Below are 16,722 nucleotides of genomic sequence, written 5' to 3'. Positions count from 1 at the left end.
AAAATTTCCTGACTTTCCGCTATGTTGTCTCTCCCGCCCCATCAAATACTCGCTTCACCAACAAAAGCATCGGGTATGCAATTTCAAACGGGACAAGTGTTCAAAGCGTTACAACTTTGAACCTTTTAACACACGGTGGCACAGTGGTTAGCACTGCTGCCTCACAGCGCCAGAGACCCGGGTTCAATTCCCGCCTCAGGCGACTGACTGTGTGGAGTTTGCACGTTCTCTGCGTGGGTTTCCTCCGGGTGCTCCGGTTTCCTCCCACAGTCCAAAGATGTGCAGGTAAGGTGAATCGGCCATGCTAAATTACCCCTAGTGTTAGGTAAGGGGTAAATGTAGGGGTATGGGTCGGTGGCGGGTCGGTGTGGTCTTGTTGGGCCGAAGGGCCTGTTTCCACACTGTAATGTAATCTATTCTAAACAAGCGCCAGGATTTGCTATTGTTTTAACTTCAGCCTTGGTATATAAATCTGGCCACAGACATGAGCAAGTTACGTTCAGTACATTTGGGTGAGTGCCCAAGAGACATTTTGAGAAGCAAGGGGTTTGTGAACTGAATGTGTCTTTCAGCATCTTCTCAACCTTTTGGCTCCTTCATCAGACTCACGCTGTAGCGTCACCGTCAAACGGCGAATCAGGTGAAAACTTAGACACCGACAATGGAGTTTCCTGAATGTCTCACTTCAGAAATGTTGACCACTCATATTTTATCACCAACGCAAGTTTACATTAGATTATTAGCATAGACCCACCCCACCCAAAAAATGTTTTTCCAAACGTTATATTATTTGAAGAAAATATTCGAAAACACAGTGGACTATCCTGAACCACCCAGGCTTCTCTGCATTTCAGATATTTGAGTTCCTAAACGACTTGACCGAGCATTAAATACAAAACAAAGGAAACTCAAAGTGAATGAGGAGAGTCAGCGTTTAACAGAGGCGAAAGTTACAAAAATTCCTCCAGTTACATCGTCCGTGTTTCCAACACAAGTGGAGCAACTTTGCTTTTTTGTGATCTGAAACCTTGCATAAAGTATGAAATGCTGCGTTAAAAAAAACTTGTCTTTCTTTAAAGATTAGAACCTGGGACCCTGGCACTGAGGTAGTAGAGCTGACCACCGGGCCACCCCAAACGCAGACAACAGGATTCGAACCTGTGTGGAAAATCCCCACCGAATTACTAACCTATCGCCTTAGCCACTCGGCCATGTTTACGCAACCGATCAGCATCATTTTGAAAGTTGTTTGGGAATTTCTGAAACATTTCAATCTATATTTAGCGATGTAATTTTATTTACCCGGTAATTGTAGATTAACTGGAGCTAGGATCTCACCTTTTAAACATATCTCTTAGTTTAGGGGCTTCGAATATTAAATACTTCGAATGAGAACTGGGGGCCATTACATATCATTGTGAGCGTTTCATTGTTTAAAATAATCCTTACTAACTCGGAGGAGATATGGATGATATTGTTAGACACTCGGGTTGGCGAGTGGGGTACTTTGCTTTTGTAGAATTCAGTTTTAGCGTTGATGTTACAGTCTCTAGACTAGACAATCCGCAGAAAGAAGTTTTGAGTTTACATCTATCACTTCACGCATCACCATCTCTTGACATTGAAGCAGAGAAAATCCAAACATGAGGTTTTTGCAGTAAACCTCTAATATTTGGTTACTGAATGGCATTGTTAGAAAGCGAGGGACAAAGATACTGTTTAACCATCAGAGCGAAATGTATGGACAGAACCGTAACAACCTATATTTATATAAGCATGGCCTGTAACATAGCATAAATGCCACAATATACTTCTCAAGAATATTATAAAACAAAATAAAACACCGAAATACCTAAGGAGATATTAAGGCAGGTAACTAAAAACATGATTAAAAACATAAAGAGCATCTTAACGCCGGAGGAGAAGTAGGTTTGCACGAACTTAAAGGGGGATGCTAATGATTCTGTGAAGGAAATTAGGAATGTAAACCAATATCGAGTCAAAGTAGGAACAGGAGTTGGCCATTCCTGTCGTACGATCCTTCTCCACCATTCAGTTAGTCCTTGACTGATCTGACTTTAACTCCATGTATGAGCCTTGGTTCCATATCTCTTGATACCATTAGACGCAACTTTTGGGAAGACAAGAGGAGAGGAAATCTCAGACTGACAAAAGACAGTATCCAAAGGTATCCAGTAACTGTGAAACAAGAAACAGAAATTGGGACGTGACTTTTGTAAACTTAATTGAATATGTTCTCTGTGGTGGTTAAACATATTGGTGAAAAACAGCATGCCAATACAGATCAAACTGTTGCCTAAAAAGGAATATCAAGAACACTCACAACATTCAACTTTGACATAATGCTTATATTCAACATTAACAAACAATGGCATAATTCTAATATTGATATTCTTTAAAGATTTGTATTTCTACGACCCCTTCTCACATCAAACATTCCATTTTATTCGGCAGTACAAAGAGACATTCAGCTATAAATTGAACACAAATTTCTAGTTCCTCTTGTCATTATACTGTCCAGAGAAACTCAGATAAAGACTAAATCATAAGGAAGGTTTTATGAGCTCAACGTGAATCCTTTATCTTCACAAATGAATTCAGACCTACACAGTGTCTTACAGAAGACCAAAAACCAATAGTCTATCGCAACCATTGTTTAAAACAGACATCAAATCCACAATAATATTTTGATTACCCTAGACTAACTTGTGATGCACTTGGAGACATAAAAAAATGTTTTTATGTACTTACTGTAAGAAGGTGATTTTGCTGCTTTGTCAGTTCAATGAAAGTTCCCTTTTGCCAGAATATTTTATCTGTTCCAACCAAAACATAAATAGCAATGATCCTAGACGTTGTTCAAGGTATTTTTAAACGCATCTGAAAAGTTGTCACAATAAATCTATCAGCTTAGCCTGTTGCCTGAGAAATCGTTGCTATTTGATAACCTGTGAGGAGACATCTTGTGGAACAGTGAGACAGGGTGATGAGAAATTTAACGCGTTAGGAATAAACATTAAAGCAACATGTTCATAAGTCCTTCGCTATCGCCTGCTGTCTTAGTTGGAGTGAAGGATTGTTACCCAAATACATTTATTGAATGTTGATCAATCTTGCTGAAACATTGGGAACTTGAACAGTGAAACCTTTTTGTGGGTTTGCACCCAATAATTTATGGCAGTATCTCGGTGGGCGAGATGATTAGTACATGGTTCCAAATAGCGCCAACAGCGTGGGTTCAGTTTCTGTTCCATTTGATAGCGATAGCTGAGACATGCCAATTTGCCTTATTCCTGTGAGAGGAAAACAATAGCAAACAGCTGCAAAGAAAACAGTTCAGAATGAAGGATTAGCAGACAACGAACCAGGCAGAGCAGAAATGAATGATGATCTGTGATTTATTGTGTGCAAATCTTGAATAAAGGCAATTAGTTATTGTACTATTTTGTGTGCGCAACACCCACTTCATTTTCAGAATGTCGTGTACGTAGTACAAGAAAATGAATCTCATCAAAAGATGATCTCACTGTTTATGGTGAGAATATTCAACAGAGATTACCATAAGTGCCCTGGTTATGAAATCATTTCAATCAGGAATGAAATTAAACTCACATCATTTTATCAAAATATCACAAATCTGCTGCGGATTTAATGAAGAAATCCAATGTATAGTGCGGTGTAGCGTCAAACTAATTAAATGGTTACAGATCCAAATTCTGTTTACTGCTAAAACAGTTAATCTCGGCCAGGGTAGTACTAAGATTACAACAATTGCCCTTAATACTCCTAACCTGCAAATAAATAATGGTTTCCTGCCCCAATGACTCCTACTAACATGTGTGAAATGTAATGACGTTGGGTAAGAATGGAATCCGATTCAATTGGGACGTCACCCATGGTCATCTAGCGTGACATTCTTCTGAACCATAATAAATACTTTTTTTGGTTAATTTATTGCAGCGCCTGGGGAATTAGAGACTCACTGACAACATTGAGATCCATAATGGTCCAACAGAGGATAACCACAGAGTTATGATGAACACCACAAGACGGTCCATTTTGCTCCCTGATCTTTAATTTCCTGGAGATCTAAGTATAAAATGTGGTAGCCAATTCCTGATATAAACGTAAGTTACCAGTGTGTCCCTTTGTATAACTGACCACTTCGAGATCCTGTGATTTAGCTGCATCTAAAACGTTTTTCCAACTGCTATGCCATGAGGGTGATATGATAAAACAAAGAACTGTGGATACTGAAAGTCTGAACACACACACACAATCAGAAGCAGCATCTGTAGAGTGAAAACAGAATTAACGTTGTGAGTCAAGTGACCCTTCTTCAAAATGAGGGTGATGTTAAGTACTTCTCTCTCCACATACCCCCTCCCCCCAACACGCCCCTCCCCGTTCTCCGCCACCCTGCCCCTTTGTCTAGAACCGTATGCATGATGTCCCTGTGAATATGGTCCATTTTCAAACTCCTAATGAAATGTAAAATGATTTAGGTGACCACACCAGGGCGCACGGGCCAGACCCACACCATGTCCACCAATTCTGGAAGCAATCGCATCTGACACCGAGCTCTTGCTCAGATGGCGAAGTGATGTCACTCTCGTGTGTCCAGTTTTTGTTGGGCCATGGTATTCACTCCTTCCAGTTTTTAATGCCCTCTCTAAATCCAACTCCCTGGCAGCTTCAGGAGATCTGACCAGACAGTGAAGGGGACAATAGATCAGTTGAGCCAGTTCTCAAGAAACGTGGTCATGCTCTTGCCTTGATTTCTTTTGGCTCCTGAAGTCTGTTCAAACTGCTCACAGATGCCCCTCACTCTGAACACTGACAGCAGAGCCAAGTAGAAGGCGATGAAATCATTCCTGTCCACGGAGGCTTTGACCTGGATGCATGTACTATCTGGGATCATCAGCAACTCTTCTGCAGCCATCCTTCCCGGTGGAACGGCAGAAGTTCTTTTCGAAAACCAGAAGGATAGCGGGAAGGTAGGAAAGCCCTTCCTGACTGTCGATTTGATCAGAAAACTTTCTGATTCTCATTCACTGCTTGAAGCTGCACTCGTGATGCTTGGTGTAGAGCAGTTGCACATGCGCAGGTTGGCAACAAGAGACGTTTTCAGGAAAACATTAAGAAGGACGAGCAGGGGTAGGCTATTCAGCCCATGGAGTCCCCTCTGTCATTCAATGTGGTCGCGGCTGACCCCACCATCTTCAGATTCATCTTGCCTTTCACCGACAATCCTTGATTCCCTGACTGATTAAAAATCTGTCTACTCCAGCCTTGAGTATTCTTAACAAGCCAGCTTTTACGGGCATCTGTCGTAAAGAATTCCACAGATGCACTACCTCTGAGACAATAATTTCTCCTCAGTTCTGTCTTAATTGTGTGACCCCCTTATTTTGAGATGATGCTCTCAGATCCTAGACTTTCCCACAAGGGGAAACCATGTCTCCGCATCTCCTCTTCCCTAAGATCTTACATGTTTCAATAAGGTCGCCTCTCATTCTTCATAAATGCAACGAGTGCAAATCCAACTTACTCAATCTCTCTGAGCAAAAGTCCCACCAGGCCAGGAATCAGCCTAGTGAACCTTCTCTGGACTGCCTCCAATGCCAATACTGTATATATTTTTTTCTGAGTAAATGGGACCAAAACTATTCACGGTATTCCAGCTGTGGTCTGGCAATTGTCTTGTATAGTTTTAACAAAATCTCCCAATTTTTACACTCCGTTCCCTTTGAATTCTTCACTTAGTAATAAAAATGATTACTATTAACGATTAATCTCAATTCAAAAGCAGACACGACTGGCTACACTGAGACAGTGAATATAGCTAACTCTATTTAACTGCTATTCTTGGCTCAGTTGGTAGAATTCTCACGACTGAGTCAAAAGGTTGTAGGGTCCAGACCGGTCTCAGGAACTTCAGCCCAAAATTTAGACTGGCACTAATTGTGCAGTATGGAGGGAGAGCTGAACTCTTCAAGACCGTGTCCTGTGAATGAGACGGCGGGTGAAAACTGAAGCGACTATTTGAGGAACCACGGAGTCCTTTGTCAATACATAGTCCGCAACAAAACAAAAGGAAAGCAGATGCTCAGATTATTTATCCCGCTGCTGTTTGTGGGAGTTTGCTGCGTGCAAATCGTGTTTCTTATAACTTTAGATTAGAGTGATGCTGGAAAAGCACAGCCGGTCAGGCAGCATCCGAGGAGCAGGAAAAGCGAAGTTTCGGGCAAAAGCCCTTCATCAGGAATGAAGATAGGGAGCCTCAGGGATGGAGAAATAAATGGGAAGGGGTGGGTCTGGGGAGAAGGTAGCTAAGAGTACAATAGGTGGATGGAGGTGGCGATGAACTGCAAAAATATATGGTTGATTGTTAAGTGCTAGGCGCCGGGTACTCTGAAAGTGCTATCTCAATGCAAATTACTATTTTTGAATATTATCGAATATATTAATTTATCCGGAGTAATTTTCTTCCAGCAGGTCTGAAAAACGGTCACTAGACCTAAAACGTGACTCTGCTTTCTCTTCACTGATGCTGCCAGACCTGCTGAGTTTTCTCAGCAGTTTCTGTTTATTGTTTTTAATTTTCTTCCTGTTCTCACTTGTAAAGTTGATTTTTGCTAATGCCGTTACTTAATAATTGTAAATACTTTTGTGCCATCGAATATAACATTTCTTACTACACGCAAATAATTACGTTTACTTATCTCCCAGAAATGTCTTTGTATTTAATTGATTAGAAGTGATCAATGGAATTTCTGCAGATTGATCTTGTTTAGGCATCAGGAGCAACCATTATCTTGAATAAACACATTCATTTTGCTGCTACCTGGTCTCCAGTGCGATTATCTATCACTTGGTAGTTGTGTGAATGCAGTTTCAATTCTGTCAATGGGAGCACGAGAGGAGCCGTAGTAAAGCTGTTCAGCTTTACCATTACGGGTCTTTGTGCAGCAATGTGCTAGCTGAAGTTATAGGCTGGTGTGTGTCACGGTAGAAACCCTCTCACCATCATTTCTACATCTGAGCAACAGGTGAACGCTGTGGTTACGAGTTTTCAACAAATGTGGACAAGAAATTTTCCCTCTGTTCCATACTTGCAGTTATTTGTTGATGCAGATAGTCCATATCCTTTAACTGAATGGAGATTCGCTGCCAAGGTACAAGTAACCAGGAGGTAATGATCGGTTGATAGGAAGACGGTGAGTGTTTCATAAATGTGTTTAAACTAAAACAGACTGGCAATGCTGAGTCACCAGAAGGGAACTATAAGTTTGTTGTTTCTGCAGTTTCCTCACTTCCTCCAAGGGACATGTTCTTGATTAAAGCGAGTCATATTGTACTCTGTTCTGTTTTATGTTGTGTAAGAAATCTGAAAGGGAGATAATCCACTCCATGGAGACAGCTAAATTTACGAGTTGGGTATCTAGCACCGCAATGCTAGCACTACTAAATGATTGCCACGTGGAGGATGGATGCAGTGGAGATACCAGCACTGAGCGGTTCACGCTCAGAGAAGGGAAAAGGAACATCCCATAGTTCAACTTTTGGCAGCAGTTATTCGAGTGAAAGAGATATGACTCTGCTAAGGGACGTAACCTGCAACGCAGTTCAGAACTTCCCAAAGGTCTTGCCAGCCAGTGAATAACTGTTGAATTGCAGCAGTTAGCTTGAGCAAAGCAACCTCCCAGACTCAAGAATATGATAACCAGGGACTCACCTGTTCTTTGCGATATTCACTGAGGAGTAAATCCTAGTGTAGGCTATTTCGGCAGCGCCGTGAGATCAGTTGAAGGTTGACATTGACAGAGCAAAGCCAGAATTTAAAGTGACAACGTTTGGACAACATACACACGCATTAATTTTATTAAGGGAATCTTTCCGAAGAGTGAAGTGAATTTGAAGGTAGGGTCTCCCCCCTACCCTAGTGTCAGCCGCTTCTGGTGAGATCCAAAATCCCGCCCTCATTGCGAATAAAAAGTTCGTAAACCGGCGAACTCTCACGGACAATTATGGATGTGGACCTTTAACTGCTCTCAAGGACATTCCTCCAAAATCTGAGCTTTAAGTATTCTTTTGTGAGGAGAAAGCTGTCCATTTTCCTCCGAGCAGTCTGAAGCTGGTCTGATTCTTTGTTCAGAGTCTTTTTGAGGGGTTTCTCACCTCCTCGTGATCTCCCAAAGAATAATGTAGGAATATTAACCTTTATCTTAGTGCACAGGAACTGAATATTAACGAGCCAAGTGTCTCCTGACCCACGGTTAACTGGCAAAGCAGTATAAAGTGGTTATAGATTAAGCTGAATAAAAATGTTCTGTTTTTGGTCATAATGCAGCAGACCATTCAGTGCCTTTATTCTTTATTCGTATCTTTCATCGGTGCATTCCTGACACCATCCCTGAATTGTTCAGCTTTAAGCAAAACAGAAATTGCCGGAAAAGATCAGCAGGTCTGGCAGCATCTATGGAGAGAAATTAACATAAACGTTTCGGATCGACTGACCTTTCCTCAGAACTGAGTTCAGCTTTAATTTCCTTTGGTTATACCCCTTCGTTCCAGATTCTACTAGAGCAACTCGATGTTTTCTATCTGCATTATCAAATCCTTTAATAATTTTCAGGATCTCAATTAAACCGTCCCTTAAGCTTCAGTATTCAAGACAGAAGTGATTGATAAATTGGATCAAACCTCTAAGTTAATAGCGCAGGGATGTTCAGGCCTGTCTAAAGAGCATAGGCCAAGGCTAGAGACTAATTTTACTGCCATTTTCGAATTTACAGATCTAATTTGAGCTGCACAAACAAAAAGCTCCTAGCATTCTTGTATTAGTTTGATGCTGTGGATTAAGGGAACCAGTCTTTGTACAGAACTTAGATTCCAGAAGATGTTTGATAAGGTGCCACATCAATGGTTATTGTGCAAAATAAAAGCTCATGCTGCACGGTGTTACATGCTGGCGTGGTTAGAAGATTGATTGGCTAACAGGAATCAGATTTTTTGGTTGGCAAGGTGTAACAAGTGGAGTGCCACAAGGATTAATGCAGAGGCCTCAACATTTTACAAATCATAGGAATGACATGGATGGAAGAACTGAAGGTATGGTCGTTAAATTTGCTGAAGATGCAAAGATCAGCCAGAACATAGGTTGTGAAGGAGATATAAGGAAGCCACAAAGGGATATGAATATGTGACTGGGCAAAAATCTAGCAAATGGAACATAATGTGGGAAATTTTGAAATTGTCCATTTTGGCAGAGAGAATGAAAATAAGCATATTACTGAAATAGTGAGAAATTGCCAAGTTCTGAGGTGCAGAGGGATTTGGGTTTCCTAGTGCATAAATCACAAAAGGTTAGTATAGAGATACAACAAATAATTGAGAAAGCTAATAAAATGTAATAAAACTTGGCAAATGGAACTAAATGTAAAAGTTGGAATATAATGATTCGGTTACATAGGATACTGGTGGAGCATTGTTTACTGTTTTGGTCTCCTTATTCAAGGAAGGATGTAAATGCTCTGAAATAGGTTTACTAAAGGTTTACTAGACTAACATCTGGAATGAGCAAGTTGTCTTCTGAGATAGATTGGATTGGAGTCTTGTGTCTTCTGCACTGTAGAAGAGTTTGTGGTAACTTCATTGTAGCATATAAGATTCCATGTGAATTTGAAAAGGATGTTTCTTCTTTATGGGAGGACCTAAACTAGGTTTGAAAATAACCTTGTAAGGCAGATACGAGATAAATATCTACTGGCTAGGGGTGGCACGGTGGCACAGTGGTTAGCACTGCTGCATCACAGCGCCAGAGACCTGGGTTCAATTCCCGCCTCAGGTAACACTCTCTGTGTGGAGTTTGCACGTGCTGCCTGGGTTGCCTCCAGGTGCTCCGGTTTCCTCCCACGATCCAAAAATGTGCAGGTCAGATGAATTGGCCATGCCAAATTACCCGTAGTGTTAGGTGTAGGGAAACGGGTCTGGGGCGGTTGTGCTTTGGCGGGTCGGTGTGGGCTAAAGGGCCTGTTTCCACACTGTAAGTAATCTAATCTAAAAAACCAAGTGGATTAACCTTATGCAGTTGATGATGGAAGTTTCCTGAAGCTACTGTAAAATAGCATGTTACGTTGTATTCATGTTGTGTAAGACTTTTTTTCTTTAATTGGATTTCAAAAATAATTTCAAATAGTGACAGAGGATACAGCGTAGTCTGTCTAGCCTTTCTTTACAGGACAATCTAAGCATTCCAGGCATTATTCGAGTAAAGCTTCTCTAAACTACTTCCAATACAGTAACATCCTTCCATGATGTATGATGACCAGTACTGTACACAGTACTCTAGCTGGGTCCTACCAATGCCCTGTATAACTGAAGCATAACTTCCCTCCTCTTGCATTCAGTTTCTTTTACAATAAAATACAACATGCTATTAGCTTTTCTAATTATTTTAGTTTTTGTGGGATGTGGATATCATTGGCTGGCCAGCATTTATTGCCAATCCCTAGTTGCACCTGAGAATGTGGTAGTGAGCTGCCTTCTTGAATTGCTGCAGTCTATGTGTTGTAGGTTACAGATAATGCTGTTAGAAAGGCAATTTTAGGATGCTGACCCAACAACAGTGATGGAATGATGATATCTTTCTAAGTCAGGATGGTGAGTGGCTTGGAGGGGAACTTTCAGGTGATTGCCTTCCCATGCATCTGCTGCGCTTGTCCTCCTAAATGGAAGTGGTCATGGGTTTAGAAGGTGTTGTCTGAGTATATCTCTTGTAGATAGTACATACTGTTGTTGTTGAGTGTCGGTGTTGAAGGGAGTGGATTCTTGTGGATGTGATGCCAACCAAGTGAACTGGTTTGTCCTGGGTGGCATCAAGCTTCTTGACTTTTGTTGGAGCTGTACCCATCTAGGCAAGTGGGGAGTATTCAATCATACTGCAGAGTTGTGCCTTGCAGATGGCAAACAGACTTTGGGGAGTCAGGAGGTGACTGGCTCATGATAGTTTTTCAAACCCCAGGCCTGTTGTTGTCATCACTATGTTTATGTGGTGAGACCAGTTGAGTCGCTGGTCAATTCTAACTCCAAGGATGTCGATAATGGGAGTTTCAGTGATTGGAACACCATTGAATGTCAAGGAGCAGTAGTTAGTTTTTCTCTTATTGGTGAAGTCATTGCCTGTTATTTGTGGGTCGTGAGTGTTACCTGCCACTTGTCAGGCCAAGCCTGGATATTGTCCAGAATGGATATTGTATACTTCCTGCACCTGCACACTAACTTTCTGTGATTCTCACACTAGATCATTGAGATCTCTCTGCAAAAAACAAAGAACCATGGAAGCTGGAAATCTGAAACAAAAATTGCTGGAGAAACTTAGCAGGACTGGCAGCATCTGTGGAGAGAAAGCAGATTCAATGTTTCAGTTCCATCTTCAGTGACTGTTATAGAGTCACGGAGTCATAGAGTTATACAGCATGCAAAAAGATTCTTTGGTTCAACTCGCCTATGCCTATCAGATAGTCTAAGCTAATCTAGTTCCTTTTGCCAGCATTTGGCCCATATCTTTCTAAACCCTTCCTATTCATTACCCATTCAGATGCCTTTTAAATCGTGCATTGTACGAGGCACCACCACTTTGTTTGACTGCTCGTTCCATGCATGCACCACCCTCTGCAAAATGAAGTTGCCCTTTAGGTCCCTTTTAAATCCTTCCCCTTCCTCCTTAAACCTATGTCCTCTAGTTTTGGACTCCCCTACTCTGGGGAAAAGACTTGGTCTATTCACCCTATCCATGCCCCTCATGATTTTATAAACTTCTATAAGATCACCCCTCAGCCTCTGACATTCCAGGGAAAATAGCCCTGGCCTAATCAGCATCTCCCTACAGCTGAAACATCCTTACAAATCTTTTCTGAACCCTTTCACGTTTCATTTTCCAAAAAGTGACCTAACCGATGTCTTGTACAGCCTCAACATACATGGGTGGGGTCTAGCTTCCACAGATCCAGGATTTTTAGGGTTAACACTCTGCAGTTGCTGGGGTCTTGAAATGACTGCGGAAGTTCTCTTTTTTCAGTCACAGCTAAATCGTTATATTTCCGCGTGGCCACATCCACATGAGCGACTAGAGAACCCTGAGTTGGACGGACAGGCACCTCCATGGTCAGTGCAGCTTTTTCTCACTATTTTACTGAAGAGTTGATAATTAAACCCCAAGGTGGGACCAACTGAGCCAGACTGGCCCCTTCCTGGAAGAAGTGAGGGGAGAAAGACTTGGCTCCAGCTACATGTGTTGGGTTTGGTTTGAAGGTTTATCGTGTGGCTCACTCCAGAGTACGGGCCGTGTGTCCATGGAATGGCGTTAACACAACTATATGCAGAGAAAAGAAATCAGCGCAAGTGCAATGACTGACCGACCTCTCTGTAGAGCCAGGCCCACTGTGCAATCATTGGATTGATCCAGGAGGAGCTGAAATCATTGATAGTCTGAAGAAGCTTTAGCTCTTCCAAGTAACCGGATTGAATAAAATCCAACCAGATAAAAACCAAACTCCCCGCGAGAATTATAGAGCAGAAAACCTCAGCAACATTCACTCCCTCCGTTCTCAACCGAGCTTGGCGCGTGAAACCGGAGCAGCACCGACCACATGCCGAGAGCAGAGTCCATGAAGTGTGGTGCTGGAAAAGCACAGCCGGTCAGGCAGCATCCGAGGAGCAGGACAGTCGACGTTTCGAGCATAAGCCCTTCATTAGGAATTCCTGCTTCTCGGATGCTGCCTGACCTGCTGTACTTTTCCAGCACCACACTTTCCACCCTGATCTCCAGCATCTGCGGCCCTCCCCTTCTCCCACATTCCGACAGCAGCTTTCCACCTGCTCTGGCAGTGTCCGGGAGAGGAGTCTGCTGAGTATCGCCAGCAATTTCTGTTTCTGTTTCAGATCCGCAGTTCTTTGTTCGATTTCATCGGTGAGTTAACATGAGGATATAGCCTCAGCGCCCTCAAGTTAACTCTCTGGTTTTAACTAAAGCTGTTCCTTTAAACGAAATCAAACTCCCACCGAATCTATAGTTACTGTTCGCGTCAATTTTTAAATAGATAATCTATGAATCCTTCGATAATATTATCACTTATGTCAAATTTCATTTTGCCCCTGGTTTACTCCTCCGGATGTCTCCAGATCAGGGTTTTTCCTTTACAGAGAAATTGCACCACACTGTGTTCCCTCAGCAACCAGACAGACAGTCAGTTATGATGAAGGCTCATTCGACCCGAAACATTAACTCTGATTTCTCTCTCCACAGATGCTTCCAGACCTGCTGAGCTTTCCCACCAGTATCCGGTATTGTTCTGATCTGCAGCATCCGCAGTTCCTCCGGTTTGAATTAGAGGCAGTCTTGGGGTTGGTTCTGAAGATGAATCAGGTTGAACTGGAAACGTTAACTCTGTTTTTCTCTCTCTCCACACAGATGCTGCAGGAGCTGCTGGGTTTCTCCTGCACTTCCGGTTTTTTAATGACAGCTTCGGTTTGACCTTGCAGTTGAGCCTGGCCTGGGGCGAGGTTGGAGTGAAGAGGAATCAGGCCGGAGGAGACTCGGTGTCACACACGGGCCCTGAATGACGGGAGCGTTTTGCTCTTTATCCTGATGGACAACTTGTGTCATCTGTGTGTTTCCCATTTCAGCCGAGAATGAAAAGAAGTGTTCACACTGAACCACCATTTCACTGAGATAGCTGTACCATTGGATGCGCAAATTAATCACCAATCTTTAATTACATGGTAACCGGCCCCATCAGTGGGGGATTCCCCGTATTTTTCCCTCCAGCCCTAAAGTCTTACCTCCACTGTGTCTGTAAAACCGGGTACACCAAACCGGCCCCGCACTTTGGTGCCATTATGTCCTGCATTCTAAAACTTCATCTCCCTTTCTGTCTCTCCCATCCTGACAACAACTCATTCTCCACTTGCCGTTTCTGTTCAGAATTCCCTCTCACCCGGATACACTGTCATATAACATTAACGATTCCTATAATACAGACGGATATCATGTGATGTTCTTGTCAATTAAGTCAGCTGACGACCTTATAGAAACGTATTATAGGTACAATGTATAATTGGAACCGTGTCCCCTGAGAATATGACATCTAGTTATTACAAAGAAAACACAAATATATAACAACAAACGTTTTGTGTTTGGTCAAGGGTCTGTGGGGAATATAAAATTGAGGGTCCAAGTTTAAGACCTGGTTCAGTGACTGGAGATTCTAGAGTGTGTGGGTAAAAGCAAAGAACTGTGGATGCTGCACTCGGAAACAAACATAGAAAGTGCTGGACAAACTCGGCAGGTCTGACAGCATTTGTCAGATAGAGAAGCAGGATTAACGCTTTGAGCCCAGGAAGACTTCTTCAGAACAAGATTTTTTGGGGTCTGTTTGGTTAAAATATTTACTCAACACAGTTTTCACAATTTTGCTTATCTATCTTCGCAGTGTTCCTGAGTAATGATGCATTAAGGGAGCAAAAATTATGAGGTTACTTAATAAGATAAAAGGCCTTGATTTTGGACTTATATGAGCACAGTTAAGAGTGATTGCTGTACATGTGGAAGTCAATCTTTTAAAGCCTCTTGTGTCTCAGTGTCCCTTCTTCTGGGCCAGAAGACCTGGATTCAAGTCCCACCTGCTAAAGAGCATATTGCAACATGTCTGAACAGACTAGGATATAAGATATCAAATAAGTTATTATTGTTATAGGTATCAATGTTTATTTATGAACATGGCTAGAGTTTTGACTAACAAGTAGAAGACAGAGTTGGGATAAGGGGACATTTTCAGGATGGCAAACTGTAAGTACTGGAATGCTCCAGGGGTCAGTGCTGGGACCACAATTATTTACAATATATATTGAGTTGGAAAAGGAATATCCTATAGTGAAGTTTGTAAATGAGACAAAAATATGTGGGAAGACAGGTGGTGAGGGTGACACAGGATCTGGGAGGGATGTAGATAGGTTAAGCAAGTGGGTGAAAACTTGGCAAATGAAATATAATGTTGGAAAATGTAATGTTATGCACTTTTGCAGGAATAGTGGAAAATATTATTTAAATGGGGAAAGACTGCTGAAAGCTACAGCAGAAAAAGCTTTGGGACTCCTCATACACAAAGCAAAAATGGTAGAGATAAGTTCAGCTGGTAAGGTAAATAGAATGTTGACCTTTATTTCAAAGTGAATGGAATATAAAGATAGGGAAGTCTTGCTAGAACCACAGAAGGCACTAGTTAGACATTGGAAATACTGTGGAGAAAGTGAGCCTGATGAAGAGCTTATGCCCGAAACATTGATTCTCCTGCTTCTCAGATGCTGCCTGACCTGCTGTGCTTTTCCAACACCACACTCTCAACTTGGAATACTGTGAACAGTTTTCATCTTCTTAACTTAGGAAATATAGAGGCAGTCCGGAGAAAGTTCACTAAGGTGGTTTTGAGTAAGGAGTGACTGTATTATGAAGACATGTTGAGTAGGTTGGGCCTATACTCAATGCATTTTAGAAGAATGACAGATTACCTTATTGAAACATACAAGATACTTGGGGTTTTGATAGGGTAGATGCAGATGTTTCCCCCTTGTGGGAGAGCCAAGGAACAGAGGACATAATCTCAGAATAAGTGGTTACATAATTAAGACAGAGATGAAGAGAAATTATTGTCTTAGAATAAGTTTATCTGTGGAATTCTTCATTGCAGATGACTGTAAAGATAGGTTGTTAAGCACGTTCAAGGCTGAGGTAGACAGAATTTTAATCAGTGAGGGAGTCAAAGTTTATTGAATAAAGTTGGGAAAGTGGATTTTCAGATCAGCCACGATCTCATTGAGTGATGGGGCAGACACTTCAGGACAAATGCCTACTTCTGCTCCTATGTCTTGAAGTCTTGCAGATATTACATACATACAAAGCAATATTTACACTAAATGTGTAGACATGTATCACTTTAGCGCAACGTTTAGCAAATGACAACACTGGATATGTTTACTAAAAGGTTTGTCACTTTCTAACTATTAGAATCCATGCCTTGTTTCTCAGGAAGCCAGTTCTGAATCTGCAAGTGTTGTGGCCCCAAAGCTTGATACAGGTGGAAAATTTCATCCGTTGGAAACATATGCCTTTCAACTTTACACTTTTTTAAAAAATGCTTATTCATGACTGTTGGGAATTGGTAGTGCAGCCAGCACTTCTTGTCCAACCAATTGTCATGAGGAGGTGCTGGTGAGCCACTTTCTTATAGTTAATGTGATAAATGTATTTCCTCAGGTCTGTTAGGGAAAGCATTTCAGGATTCCAACAGCAAAGAAGTGACAATGATTCTACATCAGGATGATATATGACTTGGAAGGGAACTTGCAGGTTGTTGGGTTCCTTGGTCCTTGTTGGTACAGGTCATGGGTTTGAAAGGTTTTCTCCAATGAGCATTTGGGAGTTGCTGGAGTGAATCTTTGAGATGGAGCTAATGCCACCTCTAAGCTCTGCAACTGTGTATACATACAGTTGTTCTGACATTCTGCTCCCAGTGATCTGCATGCCAACACAATTGCAGCATTGACCCTTGGTTCCATAATCCACTGCCACACCTGAATGTAGAGGAATAAATAAAATTAGCGAGAAGACTGAATCAGTGGTCATTTGTTCATCTCAAGTCA

At 41.9% G+C, this 16,722-nt stretch overlaps 1 long non-coding RNA gene across 1 annotated transcript; it reads right to left on the bottom strand.

The window, feature by feature from the left end:
- Positions 1–838: 838 nt before the first annotated feature.
- Positions 839–14,007, bottom strand: LOC122563817. The gene is made up of 3 exons (XR_006315743.1): positions 13,867–14,007; positions 2,773–2,837; positions 839–2,199 (listed from the first exon to the last, which is right to left on the bottom strand). It is a non-coding gene; the product is annotated as an uncharacterized LOC122563817 (long non-coding RNA).
- Between the last annotated feature and the right edge of the window lie 2,715 nt (positions 14,008–16,722).

This window comes from Chiloscyllium plagiosum, chromosome 28 (assembly GCF_004010195.1).
Source record: "Chiloscyllium plagiosum isolate BGI_BamShark_2017 chromosome 28, ASM401019v2, whole genome shotgun sequence".
NCBI classification, from domain to species: domain Eukaryota; kingdom Metazoa; phylum Chordata; class Chondrichthyes; order Orectolobiformes; family Hemiscylliidae; genus Chiloscyllium; species Chiloscyllium plagiosum.
The sequence above is the reverse complement of the archived record's forward strand: the minus strand, read 5'-3'. Positions and strand labels throughout refer to the sequence as shown.